General features: G+C 61.1%; 1 long non-coding RNA gene across 1 annotated transcript; it reads left to right on the forward strand.

Annotated features, from left to right (window-relative positions):
* The first annotated feature begins 2565 nt into the window (after nucleotides 1-2565).
* Nucleotides 2566-5268, forward strand: LOC124511886 (uncharacterized). The gene is made up of 2 exons (XR_006961983.1): nucleotides 2566-2655; nucleotides 4227-5268. It is a non-coding gene; the product is annotated as an uncharacterized LOC124511886 (long non-coding RNA).
* Nucleotides 5269-14396: the final 9128 nt, after the last annotated feature.

The raw sequence follows: 14396 nt of genomic DNA on the forward strand, positions 1-14396 counted from the left end.
ATCCGGAACCAAGCGCCCACACCCGCCCCTCCAACCCTTGGCCGCCTCTGCTCCAAGCGGATGTGCGTCTCCCGCCTCTTCCCCGGTGACCCCAGCCCGCCTGGAGCCACCTGACACTGGAATCCAGCCTGCTCTGCCCAGGCCTGAGAGGATCTGTGCGGCCGCCGCCCGTGGCCCCTCCAGGATCCCCTCTGCAGCTGCCCGCCCCGTTGCCCCCCGGCCGCTGCTCGGATTTGGCCATTGGGAGTACTACCGTGGGAGCCTGGAGGCCTGTGCTGGAAGGACAGTGAGGCCAGGGAGGGACGTGCCCCCGTCCCCTTCCCGCGGGCCGAGGGGCGCTCGGCAGGCGGCCCCGCCCACGGCCACGGGAATCTCCGGGGCCCCTGACGTGGGTGTCCCTGCTCCTACTCCTGCGGCCCCAGGGCCCCCCGTCTGGGTGCCCAGTTCCTCGGCTCCACGGGGGCCGCCTGTCCCGCTGGGCCCCCGCTGGTGTGGAATTAGAGGGGAAACAAACTGGCTTCCACAACCGGTGAGGGCTCGGTCCTCCCTCGGCCTCAGAAAAACCCCGACAGAAGGAACCTCAGGAAACCCCCCCCCCCGCCCCACCAGAGACAGTTGTCCACTGTATCCCACGCTTTGGGGTCCGACGGGGGCAGGGGCCATCTGTGCGGCAGGAAGGAGAAGCTCGCCCCTCCGCCCCCCTCATCAGACTCCAGCCCGGCATAACCCGGGGGGTCTGGCGTGGCTGTGCTGGCCTCCAGTGCCCGCCGGGCCACGCGCTGGGGGCCCTGGGCCAGTGACAGGGCTTTCTGCGTCCCCGCTTCCTCCTGTGTAACAAGGGCAAGAGACGACCACGGGTGCCCGCGTGCTGTGACAAAGATTCCTTGACCATGGCCCAGCGGGGCTCCTCCGAGCACCTTTTCGAGGAGGCCTCAGCCTGGGGCACATCCTCAAGAGCCAGTTTCAGCAGGAACCCGGCTGAGTCAGTTAGGCCAGAAGCCCCAGTTGGATATCCGGGTCACCTCACCTCGGTGCCAATCGGGTTCCCCCACCCCCAGTCCCCCAGGGCACGAGGCCGTCTTCAGCAAGAGTCTGGTCGGGCCTGTTTAGCGGGAACGTCCCTCACCCCAAGTTCCTCTTGGAGATTTGCATCTACTGACCCAGAAGACCCCTGGGCTCTACATCCCCACACCGTCCTCAGGGCAGGCGAAGTCTCCCCCCTGCCGCAGAACCCCTGCTCCGGTCCCTGGGCACCCCCACCAACATGTCTGCCTCTCCACTTTTGTCTCCACCGACTGTGGCTCCCTCGGCACAAACAACGCAGCCGCTCGCGGAACCCCACACGGTGGGTGAATGAATCTCTTGAGTTTCGGGAGGGAGACCCCCGTTCTGGATGCCCGAGCAGGGGCTTCTCTCCCACCCTGGGGGTCTCCCAGCAGACCTCTGAGGGGACCCAGATGAACCTCTGGTTTTGAGATTCTGTGTTCAGCCTGGACAGTGGGCGGGGGTGGGGGGGTTCTCGGTTCCTGTGGACCTTGAGGTGAGAGGCCTTCCCTGGAGCCCAGCCCGGCAGAGGTGGGACAGAAGTGGAGGCAGGGAGGCCTGCAAGGAGGCCGAGGGACAGGGAGGCGTGGGCGTGGTGGGCCTAAGGCAGAGCTGGGGGCTGGAGGGACAGGAGGAGGGGAGGACAATTCCTGGGGATTCGCTCAGCATGGGGGCCCTGGGGCTGGCACTCAACTGGGGTCAACTGTGCCTCCCAGGGGACACTTGGTGACATTCGATGACATTGTTGGTTGTCAGTATGGGGAGGGGGTACCAGGGCACCTGGCAGGCGGATCTGCTCAACGTCGTGCATCAGTGATGCAAAGGCCCTGCGCCCCACCCCCGAGAATTACCAGCCCTGAATGTCGTCTGTGTGGTGACGTGAAACCCTGCGAGAAAGGGCACAGCTTCCTGACCGCTGTCACCGTCTCCTCCTCCTGGGGGTGGCGAGCCCCTACTCAACGTGAAGCTGAGCACAGAGAGGAGGGTGCTGGGCAAACACAGTGTCAAGGCCGCCGGGCCCCCTGGTCGGCAGCCGCCATGCGCCCACACCTCCCCCAACTGCGTTCCAGGCCTCAGAGTCTCCCTGGCCAGAAAACTCCCGTTGCTCAGGCCTGTGAAGACTGGGGATGCGTTCCTGTCCCTCTAGGGGCCATTGTCCCTCCTCGCAGGCCCCACCCCCACCCCCCACCGGGCTCTCGCAGTGGGTGTGGGGAGACACGGGCACTCACTTTCCTTTCTGCCTTCTGTGCCCGCAGCGTTTGTCCCGTTTTTGTGGGTCCCTCTCGAGTCCCCCCTCCGCAGAGCCCCACTAGGTCCCTTCTGCCACAAGCTGGCGGTGGTGTTTTTTTTTTTTTTTTAACAAGTCACCTGCGGTTTGCAGGCCTGCTTCCCCCTCAAGTGGCATTTCCCAGTTGCGGGGAGCAGAGCAATCCTGGAACCTCTTGCATCAGCCGTTTTGCATGAGGGGTGGAGTGAGGACAGCCAGAGCGGGCGGTCGGTGCGTCCACCTGGCTCCCGGGTTCACTGAGGCGAGGAAACGAACAAACGTGCCCCGGGGGTTCCTTTCCCAACAGAAGGCGCTCAGCCTTCTCCGCGCAGGCTGGCACTTGCGTAAGTGGAGGTGGCGGTTGGGTCGCGGTTGGCCAGATGCTCCCAGCAGTTGCTCTGACCCTGCCCCGCCCTCACCTGGGCCTGTGAGTCACCGATGGGGGGCGGGGAGGGCAGGGGATCTGGGAGTGAGGTGCCGCCACCTGCCTGTTGATGGGACGCAGCCTTGGGGTCACTGTGTCAGAGCGGGAATGTGCAAACGGGGACACTCTGCCCCCGGCCGGGACGGCAAAGAGGCCACCCCGTCCCCCGGGCCAGCTCTGGTCAACGGCCGGGCCCCCGAGGGGCCTCTGGGCTTGGTTCTCGAGCAGGGGGACGCTTGGTGGTGTCTGGAGACATTCTGTCCATCACGGTTTGCGGGGGGGGGGGGGGGGTGCGGCTACTGGCTTCTAGAGGGTCCAGGTCAGCGGTGCCGTCCAACATCCTTCAAAGCACAGGTCGGGCCCCCAACACAGACATCCACGAAGAATGACCTGGCCCCAGATGTCCACAGCCCCCCGTGAGAAACCGGCTTGGGGGCAAAAGGAGCTGCCGTCCGTTCCTTCTGCTTCTCACGTCTGCCCTTGGCACCTGGGCTGTTCACTTGTGATCCCAGACCCACCGGGCAAACCGTCCGAAAGCAGCCGGTGCCTCCCCCTGCCCCCGCCCTTCCTCTCCGGACCTTTTACTCCCACAGTCTCTGTGCGGCTGGCTCCAGGAGGGCCCGGGGCCGCGGGGGATGCTTGGACCCGGGCCGCGTGTTACACAACCCAGGGTTTCATCAACCCGGTGGCCTTGTACGGATTGCTGTTTTCTTGGGGATGGTTTTTATATGGGCAGGAGTTGAAATCTCACATGCCTCCAGGGGCCCGACCAGAAGAGAAGGGACTTGAACGGGCAGGTGGAGGCAATGGTTCGGCGCCTGGGCGGCTTAGAGAGACGGGGCGGCTGCCGGGAGGCTCCAGCCTCTTCCGGCGCCTGCAGACTGATAGCCTCAAACTGCTACATTTTTGAATTTTTTTTTTTTTAAAGAGAAGTCAGAAATTTGGTTTTTGTTTTTGCTTTTTTTTAAATCTGCTATTTCCTCATTTTTAAACGCGAATGCAAATTGTTTGAAAATAAAGCGTCAGTGGGTCCAGCCAGCCCCCAGCTGTCCCTTGTGCACCCTCTGTGGCGCCTCAAGCAGGGCCCAGCTCCCCAAGTCACGGCGATGTGCACCTGCTCCAGTGACATCACACTGCCCACCTGGCCAAGGATGCACCCTCGAGGGGGCTGGGGCAGAAGACAGCATGGCGGGCGAGGAGGGAGGGACGGGACCCGGGAACGAGTTCCAGGTTGGGCTTTCAGACCCTGACCCCAACCCGGCACCTCCCAGCTGGCTCCCCCCGTGGCTCCTTCCAGGAGCCCCTTAAACTCCGGACCCCAGGATTCTGCCCAAGCCTTGCCGAACCGGAATCCCGCAGGTCTGACCAGGAATATGTGCTCCAGAACACTTTCTAGTAACATTTTCTATCTTCTTGGGGTGTTGGTTTACCAAGTGTATGTGTTTGTCTGAACTCACCAAGTGCCTTGCTTCATTGTGTTTAATTTTATAGAAAGAAGGAAAGGAAGGAAGACAGGGAAAGGAAGAGGGAGGCTGAGGCAACACCCACGTCTCCGCCTCCTGGTCCCGTATGACTGATGCCCGTGGTGTCTCAAACCTTTCGTCTCGTGGTCTCCCCATCACTGTTCCCGTACTCACTATTTCTCTTTAAATAGACTCACCTAATGGGAAAACCAGCCACAAATCCAAGGTAGGCGTAAAAACAAATACAATGTAACAAAATACCACATCAGGGGTCCAGCAGGTTCTCTGACTGTCAGAGGATGGGAACCAGGTCTATGGACACAGAGAAGGAAAATCTCGGGGGTCCACACCTGATGGGGGCGGAAGCTTCTCGCTACACAATTCAGCGTCATTTCACGCAGGGTCTGTGATCCCGAGTCGCCTCTGGGGATCGCCTCTGAGGCACCGGTCTGTGCTTCAGCAAGGACGCCCTGCACCCCACTGACCGCGGGCCGCTAGCCTGGGAATGAGGCCCTCCCCAGCAAGTCAGGGGCTGGGGGAGCCTTGAGGAAACAGCTCAGGTGAGCCGGCACTGAGCGGGGGTTGAAACCTTCCATCAGGTCAAAGGAAAGTCGGGTGACCCAGCGATTCCACTCCCCGGTGTGTACCGCAAAGAGGTGAAAGTTGGTGTTCAAACCAGCACTGTTCACAACGGCTAAGAGTGGAAACGACAATGTCCGTCCATGGACAAATGGACCAAAAGACAGCAGACCCGCACCGTGCAATGCTATGCAGTCACGAAGAGGAACAAGGTGCTGGCATTCGCAGGGATCCACCTCGAAAACATGGTCAGTGACACGAGCCGGTCACCGGAGGCTGCATACTATCGGATTCTATGAAGTGTCGAGGACAGGCGGGTCCACGGAGACAGGAACCAGACGGTGTTGCCCAGGCTGGGGGAGGGCACGGGCATGACTGCTGATGGCTACGGGGCATGTTTCTCGGGGAGGAGAATGTTCTGGAACCAGACAGAGGTGGTGGTTGTACACGACTGTGAATTTACTAAATGCCACCGAATTGTACACTTTAAAGTGGTCGGACTTATGTTGTGCGAATTTTACCGCAACTAAAAAAAATAATCCTTTAGGGGCGCCTGGGTGGCTCAGTCGGTTGGGCGTCCGACTTCGGCTCGGGTCATGATCTCGCGGTCTGTGGGTTCGAGCCCCGCGTCGGGCTCTGTGCTGACGGCTCAGAGCCTGGAGCCTGCTTTGGATTCTGTGTCTCCCCCTCTCTCTGCCCCTCCCCCAGTTGTGCTCTGTCTCTCTCTCTCTCAAAAATAAACATTAATAATAATAATAATAATCCTTTAAAAAGAGACACCGGGGAAGAAGGGGCTGGGATGGCTTCGTGCTTGAGGCTGAGCCCAGACCCTGGAACCTCAGGTGCCCGATCCCCTCCCAGACAGGAGCAGTCTACGCGAGGTGACAGGCGCCAGCTTCAGGGGGCACGGGCAGTGTGCACACGCAGGACAGGGAGTCCCTGAGGCCCCGGCACCGAATTCCCCGAGGAAACCCTCCTGCCTCACCCTTGCGAAGCACCGGGGACTTGGGGGCGAGCCCTGGGGCCAGGCGGTCTTTGCCACTTCCCACCCCCATCCTCTGAGCAGCGGCTCGTGCTGAAGACACCGCGGGCAGGGGTCAGCACATCTCCAGCCGAGACAGACTCACGGACGCCTACAAAAACCACTGTATCAACGAGCTGACCAGCCATCTGCTGTCTCCTGTGAATACAGGCACTCACTTAATCCTCCTGCCGGACAGATTATTATCCCCATTGGAAAAAGGCACCCACATGGAAATGAGGAGAGGGCCAGGCCCCACAAGGTCAGGGGGCTGGTCCACACCGACGATGGGCTCCCGCAGGGTTGTGCAGGGCTCAAGAGGGACTTGGTGACCCCAGCGAACAGATACGCCAGGAGGAGCTGGTTACGAATGTCACCTGTAGCCCCCGTTGTGGGTGACACAGTGACTCCCTTCCCAAAATGTACCCTCCGCCAGAAACTCAGATGCAACCTTATTTGGAAAGAGGGTCTTTGCAGGTGCGATTAGTTAAGCTTAGGTGAGGTTATTCTGGATCAGAGCAGCCCCAAATCCAGTGACTGGAGTTCATTATATTAGAGACAGAGACTTGAGGCACTGGGTCATAGCCAAGGGCCTGGGGCCACCAAGAGCTGGGAGAGGCAGGAAGGACCTACCCCCCCCCGGAGCCTTTGGAGGGAGCGCGGCCCTGAGACGTCTCCATTGTGGACTCTGGCCTCCAGAGCTGGCAGAGGACAGATTTCTGTTGTTATGACCCCGGCCTGGGGTCACTTTTGCCGTGGCCCCGGGACACAGATGCCCCGCACCCTCCAGCCTCATGAGATGGTGGACTCGCCGTGGCGTCCTTCCTGGACCCGTTTGCTGAGGAGAGGCCGGCTCGGGGGTGGGAACCCGCAGCTTCCTCCAGCCCACGCAGCAACGGGTGCGGCCCCCTCCCGACAGCCGCCGCAGCCCCACATCCCACGGCGGCCCCAAGCAGGGACTCGCGGAGCCCATGGACCACGAGAAGCGTGGTCCTCATCCCTCATCACGGAAGCAGCTGGAGCTTGCCTGGCCCCAGGGCTGTGACGGGGACGCCGAGGGCAGGCTCGCTCCGAGCACAGCACCTCACAGGGCTGACGGAGCCCCAGAACGCGGGGAGGCCCCTCCAATCGGCAGGGCTGCCGAAGCAAGGGGCAGCCAGCTTTCCAGAACTTAGTGAGCAGCGTTCCGGGAGTGTCCTGGGGCCACTGTGGCGAAGGGCCACAGGTAGGGCAGCTCAGAACAACAGAGATTACTTTCTCCCAGTCTGGAGGCCGGAGTCTGAGTGCAAGGTGTGGCAGGGCCACACTGCCTCCAAAGGCTCCGGGGGAGGGTCCTTCCTGCCTCTTCCTGCCCCTGGGGACCCCAGGTGACCCTCTTCTGTGGCCACGTCCTCCACCTCTGCCCCTGACCTCGCACGGCCCTCGGGGTCTGTGTCTCAGAGCCCCGACCCTACTCCAGCATGAGTTCATCGGAACTCGATGACACCTGCAAGGACCCTATTTCCGAATAAGGCCCCATACACGGGTATCGGGGGTCAGGACGTGGCCGCCTTTCAGGGGGACACGGGTCAGCCCACAGCCACTGTAGAGGAGCCGAGCCACTCCAAGCCACGGACAGGGCAGTGGCGTGGGAACCGCACCCCTGACTCTTCTGGGGTGACAGGCGCCTGGGCCGGGACGAAGCAGGACAGAGCGCTGGGCGTGGCTGGACGGGCATCCCTAGGCCGAGGGCCCCACGGCGGAGCGGTCGCTCGCTCGCACGTCTGGAAGAGTTAGGCCCACCCGCACCCCTCGAGCCAGCTCCACGCTGGGCTCCCCCCTCCGACCCCTGCTCCCGGCGGTTTCTTCTACAGACGGAACAGGGAAAGTACCCGGGCGAGATCATTGCGCTCTGAAAACGGCGGCGAGGGTGACTCTGCGGGGTCAGAAGTCCGTTTAGGAAGAGGCCTCGCTGACCCTTATCTGAAAACGGGGACATCGCCCGTGTAATCGGGTAAGAATCTCAAGATGAGATCATCCTGGATTCAGATGGGCCCTAAATCCAAGGAGACGTCCTGATCAGAGAGACAGGAAACACACACAGAGACACAGAAACACGGGAGGACCGCGGCCACGGGTGGAGGGACGTGGCCGGGAGCCAAGGGTCGCGGAGCCACCACAGCCGACGGTGGCTGGAAGGCTCGCCCCGGAGCCTCCCGAGGGAGCGCGGTGGTGGCCCCGTGGACGCCTTCATCTCAGACTTCCGCCTCCAGAGCAGGAGCCAACACGCTCTGTCTGGGGTTACGGCTTCTGTTTGCGGTCCTTTGTTACCGCGGCCCCAGGGCGCGAATACAGAGACCTTTGGGCCATGCCCTTTCTCCACAGAGGGCACAGAAGCACCTTGCTCGGTCTCACTGATGCACCTGACCACACGTGCGGAATGCAGCTCCTGACGGGGACAGTCTCTGTGGTGGGCGGGGGTTGGCCTGCCCGGAGCCCCTTCCCGGAGGGTCCGTTGCACACGAGGAAAAACGCCACCCCTCCTCAGGCTCCCTTTTCAAGCAAAGGTCTGTTTATAGCGGATTCATTTCCCGGCATTTTCCACCAGGCCAACTCCACCCATAGCCGTGCCGAGGGGGAGGGAGCACATCCTGGGTCAAGACGAGTCCGAGGCCCGGTTCCAATAAAGAGAGTTATTTATAAGCAGGAGACCCTGGATGTTCTCGCCGTCACAACATCACACATCTTCACGTCTTCTCGTAGGGACCATTTAAACGCTCTGCAATGGCTTCACTCCAATCCTCCACGGCCTCGTCCAGCGTTTGAATCTGTTCTGGAACAGTCCCACCAAGCACCATGCTGCATCCTGGCTTTTATTTTTAATTTTTAAAAATTGTTTAACGTTCATTTATCTTTGAGAGACAGACACAGTGTGAGCAGGGAAAAGGGGCAGAGAGAGAGGGAGACACAGAATGTGAAGCAGGCTCCAGGCTCCGAGCCGTCAGCACAGAGCCCTACGCGAGCCCTGAACCCACGGACTGTGAGATCATGACCTGAGCCGAAGTCAGACGCTTAACTGACCGAGCCACCCAGGCGCCCCTCTTTTTTTTTTTTTTTAATTTTTTTAATGTTTATTTATTTTTGACATAGAGAGAGACAAAGGGTGAGTGGGGAGGGGCAGAGAGAAAGAGGGAGACCCAGAATCTGAAGCAGGCTCCAGGCTCTGAGCTGTCAGCACGGAGCCCGCCGCAGAGCTTGAACCCACAAACCACAACACCAAGATCTGAGCTGAAGTCAGCCTCTTAAGCGAGGGAGCCACCCAGGCGTCCCAAATCCTGGCTTTTAAAGCCCCTGGTGGCTCCACGATTTGTGGGGTGACACATCCTCATCACCAAGACCCACCTTGGGCTCGGGGGTCAGGTTGGGCTGCTGGTTCGGCCTGGGTGTGGCTCACCCATCCAGACTCCCCTTCTCTGTCTGAGGCCACACGGGTAGGTAAGAGGCCGGCAGAGTAACAGCCCCCGGGACGTCCACATCCTAATCCCTGGAAGTTGTGAGTACGTTACAGAGCAAAAGGGACTTTGCAGATGTGGTTCAGTTCAGGACCTTGAGGGGCGGAGATGGTCCTGGGGCATCCACACTGGCACAGTGTCCTCACAAGAGAGGGGCGGTCGGTCACAGAGGAGCAAGATGCCACGCCGATGGCTTTGCACACGGGGGAGGGGCTACAAGCCAAGGAACGCAGGTGCCTTCCAGAAGCTGGGGAAGGCCAAGAAACGGATCCTACCCAGGGCTTCCAGAAGGAACCAGCTTTACGGATACCTGGACGTTAGTCCCAGCAGCCCTGTGTCAGACTTCTGGTCTCCAGGACTGCCAGACGATAAAGTTCCGTCTAAGCCACCGGTTTGGGGGCCATTTGTCAGAGCAGCCCCAGAAAGGCGACGAGATGAGCACGTGTCCGTGGAATGAACAGATGTATTGTCCTTGTTTGCTTCCTCACCACACTCTTCTTTAACGTAAACGTGTTACGAAAGGGTCACGCGCACTCCGTACGCCGCTCAGATCCTCGGCGTGCGCGGCTCGATGGCTGTCACGAGGTCGCTGCCGTGGAACCGGAACCAGAACGCCACCTGCACACGAAGCCGCTTCCGGAACTCACCTGTCTTAGCCCTGCTTCGAGCATCTGCAGAGGTGAATGACATCCCCTGCCCAGTTCACGTCTACTAGAACCACAGAACGTGCGTGGCCTCATTTGGAAACAGGGGCTTTGCAGATGAAACTGCGATCCAGTGAGGCCATGCTGGAGAAGGGTGGGCCACAAATCCCGTGGCTGCCGTCCTCGTGAGGACAGGGAGATCTGGACACAGACGCGCACAGGAGAGACCTCGTGAAGACAGGGGCGGGGACTTGAGGGGCGCGGCCACCAGCCAAGGGACACGAGGAGCCGCCAGGAGCTGGAAGAGGCAGGAAGGACCCCGCCCTGGAGCTTCGGGGGGCACTCGGCCCTGCAGACGCCTCCGCCTCCAGAACAGCGAGGGGATAAATGTCTGCTGTTCAAGCCCCTGTCTGCGTGGACGTGTTCCTGCGGCCCCAGGACACTGACACGAAGCATCACTACCACCTGCCGTGCACACTCACTGATCACGCCCCGAGTTCCAGACGTCCCGAGAACAGGAGCAGGCGACAGGAGGGTCTGGGCGCAGCCTTCTCTCGCCCGGACGTGGGTCCGCGGAACCTCTCCACGTGGCCATGCTTGGCCACCGCCCATCCCCCTCACCAGTATCTGTTACCCCAGCGTGTGGCCACCTTTCTCCTTTCTGGGATTCACGGACTTGTGGGCGGTTCCCAGCGTGGGTCGCTGGGACCAGCACGGCGGCCAACATCCTCGCACACGCCCCGGGGTGCGTGTGCGCACGCCTCTCAGGTGGACACACACCCACAAGGGGGGCCGTTGAGTCACAGGCCCTGGGAAACACTGCCTGAACGTTTCCAGAGGGGCTGAACTTGTTTACGCCCCTTCGCAGAGCAAAGCGTGAAAATGAGGAACGCCGTGGATGGGGGGCGCCTCGCGTCCTCACAGCCAAGAGCGATGAGGACCACGGAGAGAAAGTAGGGGGCGGGGAGGGGTCAGGACGCACGGTGACCCAGGGGAGACGTCTCTGCGCGGCGTTTTCGCCGCCCGCTGAGCCGTGAGAGGCGCACGCAGAGCTGGACTGAGACAGTCCCGATTGCTGGGACGGCAGAGGGTGGTTCCTCTCACGAGAGTCACTGAGGTCCCCCGGATCCCCGGCCCGCAGGCCTCGCGGAACGCGTGTGTCAGGACGCCCGCGGAAGCGGGTTCTGTCGTCTGGGAGGTTCCCAGCGGTGGTCCTGAGTTCCCCGCGTCTGGTGAGAGACAGTTTCCTCTGGGGCCAAAGGAAGGCGGCAGGAGTCAGCTAGTGGCCAGCTCCAGTGTCCAGAGAGGCCAGGGATTCTCGGCCCTCCTGCTTTGCCCTGGGGGTGGTATTGGGAACCCCGTTTTATCAGCCCCCAGACTCCCTGGGCTTCTTCGGACTCCTCACGGGCACGACGGAACCAGAGTTCTAGTGAAGACAGAGAGGAGAGAGGGGGCAAGGGGACAGACCACCTCCCCTTTGTCCCGCGGCCTGGCGTGGGCTCCCCGAAGGCAGGCTCCGAGCCAGAGGTGTGAGGTGGGGGCTGACTGGGGTGGCCCCACTGGGCAGAGGGGACACCCGGCTGCGTGCGGTCATGACAGAGGCCTCGGCCGACCCCACAGGAGCCTGGGGCTGGGACGGCTGCAGGAATTGTCCCAAGGTGGGGCGGACGGGCCTCGGCACATGTCCAGCCAGCAGCGGACGCCGGTCACCTGCAGATAGGCAAGTGGACCCTCCGGCCAAGGGCAAGTCTGGGGGAGCCCTGCGGGGAGCGGCCAGCAGCCACCCTGGGAAGGCGAGACCCAGGCCTGACGGGGCCCCTGGGCCGCGCCAGACGGCGCCCACTCCCGCAGCCGGGACCGAGCCAGGCGCCAGCGCTGTCATCCCGGGCGGCTCCTGGAGGCGGCGGGAGCTTTCACACAGGACGGTGCACCTGCCTCGTGCCCTCAGCATGGCCGGCGTGCTGCAGGCCACCCCCGGGGGTCTTGGTTCGGGACCCTGCCGCGTCCGGCAGGGAAGCGGCAGGAGGAGCTCAGTTGGTCTCTACCACAACTGGAGCCCAGAGGGAGGGCTCCCCCCACCCTCCACTCCTCTGGGCTCCCCCCTGCGTGTGGGCTGGCCTGCCGGCCCTGCTGTGCTCAGCCGCGTCCGGGGGAAGGGAACCACCTCTGCCAGGAGCCTTCCCCGGGGCCGCCGCGCTTCTCCCGCAGGGCTCCCCGAGCCACGCGCACACTGCTCCTGAAGCAGGTGCTGGGAAGGGGTGTGCGTGTGCCCCTGGGCCACTGTGTCCCCTGCAGCTGGCAGTGGCCTCGGGCTCCTGGAAGGGAAGGGGTTCCTGGAGTGGACAGGGGGAGGAAGGATGCAGCGTGGGCCACTTCCCTTAACCCTTACCACCCAGGAGACGGGTGGACACACCTGGCACACCCACATCACAGGTGGGTAAACTGAGGCTCTGAGAGGGGAGCAATGAGTTGCATAGCTGGAGAGGGGTGGGCCCGGACCCTCTCAGACCCCGGGAGGGCCGACAGGACAGCTCGTCCCCCTCTCCCGCTTCCAGCTAAGTGTCTCCAGGAATCTCCAGAAAATGTTCTTACAGGTGAGCGAGGAAAAGAAGCCAAAGGCAATTCACAAGATCCCGTAAACCTCGAGGGGTGGAGAGAGGACTCTGTGTACAGGGAGCAGCCACAATACGCCCCGCAGGTGGGAGGGGAGTGGCAGTGAGTAGGCGAGGAGGCAGGGAAGAGTGGCTCAGTGAGGACACAGCATGTGCAAAAACCCTGAGGTGTGTCCCAGGCACAGAATGTTCTAGAAATAAAAGAAGGCCATCGGGGGGCACCTGGGTGCCGCAATCTGCTGAACTTCTCACTCTTGATCCGGGCTCAGGTCACGATCTCACAGTTCACGAGTTTGAGCCCCGATCCTCTCTCTCCCTCTCTCGGCCCCTCCCCCCACTTGCTTTCTCTCCCTCTCCCTCTCTCTCTCTCTCTCTCAAAATAAATAAAATAAACTTAAAAGATTAAAAAAAGAAGAAGAAGGCCACCAAGGACGGGACGCAAGGGGGAGGCGGTTCAACAAAGTTTGGAAAAGGAGGCGGGTGGCAGATGTATCCTGGGAACCCTGAAGGAGTGGGAGCAGCACGCATTGCATCGTGTCCGTTACGTGTTTGCTCCTGGAACCTGGCACATGTTTGCTTGCGTTGAGGGTAGAGACAGTGAACAAACAGGGCTCAGGACAGAAGCCTGTGGCCGAGCCCCAGGTGCCGGCGCCCCGAAGAGGGACGGGGATGCGCTCGGTGCTCTGGCTCACACAGCGGCACGAACGTACCATCCCGCAGCCGGTCTTTTCGTCTTTGGGGCACGAGGATCCAGGAAGCCTTACCAGACGCCTGCACTGCTCTGCCAGTCCAGCCGATCCCAGGCCCCCAGGCCCCCCAAAAAACCCAGGCCAGCCCGATGGGTATTTCCAGAGAGCCCCCGGCCCCAGTGGTCACCTCCCTTTGTGACAGCTCACACATTATCCTTCCAGAATGGGCTCTGGAGGTTTCCCAGGCTTGGACGACTTTCCTGCGGGGGTTTGTGAGGCCTCCCCTTCCCCAGAGAGCAACTCGGGTGGTCCCCACCCTTCTCCTTCCAGCCTTCCATAGGTGAGGGAGAGCACTTTCCAGTTCTTTCTGCGTGTACCCTCGAATGCACCCATCTAAGCCCACTGCTTAAGCCCATTACTGATGAAGTTTAGGGGTGATGGGGGTGTGGACCAGAGCTGACGGCCAAGAAAGAATTCTTGGTGCCAAAAGGTGATTTTATTAAAGCACGGGGGACAGGACCCGTGGGCGGGAAGAGCTGCCCTGGAGTCGTGACGGGTGACTCATTATATCCCCTCAGGTTGGGAGCGGGGCAGAGATAGAGTAAGTCTCTAAGGAATTTTGGAAGCAAGGTTTCCAGGACCTTGAGGGGCTAGCTGTTGCTAGGGAAATGCCGTTTATTACCATTTAATAAAACCTCAGTCACGGGACCTTCCGATGTATATCAGGGGCCATAAGCTTGGAGTAGGACTGCCCGCATGTATCTTGGGTCAGTTGAGATAAAGAAATTGACTTACAGGATCCTCAGGTTGGGAGGTTGGATGATGTTAAGCTAAGATTCCCTTCTGCCCCCAGCAAAGGGTCATCACAGAGGGAGGTCACTGCCGGTTTCAAGGACTCGTCAGTGGGCTGTAGGCAGCAAGGGAATTTAATTTTTCATTTGCCTTAGTCTCCCCCATCACCATGGCAAGCCCTTAAACCCCTTTCCTGTGTTCTGGGGTAGCTGGGAGAGTCCAAGGAACATCTCACATATTCCCCTGGGCGGGGGGAGGGGGTGTGCTGTGTTCCCTTATCAATCACTACCAGTTCATTATCACCCCACCCCGCCAGAAGCCCGGGAAGAGAACCGGGGAGGGGTCAGGACACGCGCTTTTGTACAGACCT

The sequence above is a fragment of the Lynx rufus genome, unplaced genomic scaffold (assembly GCF_022079265.1).
Source record: "Lynx rufus isolate CCGP_SWC_20201006 ecotype Redwood Valley unplaced genomic scaffold, mLynRuf1.p SCAF_16, whole genome shotgun sequence".
NCBI lineage: Eukaryota > Metazoa > Chordata > Mammalia > Carnivora > Felidae > Lynx > Lynx rufus.